At 41.5% G+C, this 1402-nt stretch overlaps 1 non-coding gene across 1 annotated transcript; it reads right to left on the bottom strand.

The window, feature by feature from the left end:
* Positions 1–430: 430 nt before the first annotated feature.
* On the bottom strand, positions 431–502 carry trnaa-cgc (transfer RNA alanine (anticodon CGC)). Its single transcript has one exon. It is a non-coding gene; the product is annotated as a tRNA-Ala (tRNA).
* Between the last annotated feature and the right edge of the window lie 900 nt (positions 503–1402).

The following is a 1402-nucleotide window of genomic DNA, read 5'->3' as shown; positions in this document are numbered from 1 at the left end:
TATATTTTTTATGTTCATGAGAAGCACCGTGATATTTTTATCTTGAGAGGCACTATATAAATAATGAAATATTTATTCAGGTAATAGTATAGTTGAGCCTTTAGTAGAATGTGAAGAGACTTTGTCACCTCTGAGCATTTTGAAAAGTTATTCCTTTAAGTGACACAAACACAATTTTTCATAAACATTGATTTGTACTCTGGGCTAGTATTTCTCCAAAAATCTACTGCTAAATTATAACATATTTGTTTTGGATTTTGTATGAAAAAGTAGAATATAAGTCTCAAACATTTTCATGGTTAAGCGTCTCACTTCCTCATTTCATTGTTCTCGCATGTGTTTGCATGTATTTGGTCGTGACCAGTTTAGACCTGAAGCAGCGGCTGCAGTTATCTTCACATATTCCCCAGAGCAGGAAGAAAAAGAAAAATGGAGATGCCGGGGATTGAACCCGGGACCTCATACATGCGAAGCATGCGCTCTACCACTGAGCTACATCCCCTTTCATTGTCAGCCGCGTCCTCAATAAGGTATTTGTCAGCAAAGCTAAAACCACTGATCGTTTATGGCACATGTCACAGATACAAAGCCCGCGGGCCAAATGCGGCCCGCGAAGTATTTTTATGTGGCCCGCGAGATGAATGTCAAAAATATATTGAAACTGACCCACTGGCTGATTTTACCGCAAAGACTATAACTCCCATGATGCTTTGCGGCGTTAGCGCGGAGCCGAATCGCCCCCTCCTTTGTGTTTTTTCCAGCGTCTGCTGCCGGGTGTCTGCAGCACCGCTGTCTCGGACAAACTAAACACTCCTCTCACTCAGCGCTGTGTTTACTCAGCTATTTTCCGACGTTGAAGCCCAGAAACGGAGATTTTAACCGCTCAGTAATGTGTTCACGACTGAAAAAGAAAGTTTTCCAACTAACTTGTCTTCCAGACAGAGCTGATATAAGTCCAGCGAGCAGCAGCACGCTCAAACCAGCATGACTCTGTGGCTGCTGTAGTTTTTCCTCCCTGACACACAACAACGTGGTCAAGCTGCTCAGACATGCTCATCAGCACAAACCTATGTGAGCACCTGTTGTCATCTAATGTTGTCATTATTATGATGAAGATGAACAAAACAACAGGAGTCTCCTCCTCAGCTCAGATCAACCCCATGATGCAGGTATCTGGCTGGAACAGGTGAGCATCACAGTAAATGAGTGGAGCAAAGTTGGTTTTATGCTCTTTTTCTGCTCCAAATCATGAAAGTTAACAGCTGAGATATTGCATTTTCATTTAAGATAAAATTATATCTTTATTTTGTTGTTGGCCCGTGAGAAAAGATTTAACCTACAGTAAAACAGGAAGTGGAAAGGCTGCAGATAGATGAATAGAATAGAAAATCCCTTTTATTGT

The sequence above is a fragment of the Nothobranchius furzeri genome, chromosome 10 (assembly GCF_043380555.1).
Source record: "Nothobranchius furzeri strain GRZ-AD chromosome 10, NfurGRZ-RIMD1, whole genome shotgun sequence".
Classification (NCBI taxonomy): domain Eukaryota; kingdom Metazoa; phylum Chordata; class Actinopteri; order Cyprinodontiformes; family Nothobranchiidae; genus Nothobranchius; species Nothobranchius furzeri.
The sequence above is the reverse complement of the archived record's forward strand: the minus strand, read 5'-3'. Positions and strand labels throughout refer to the sequence as shown.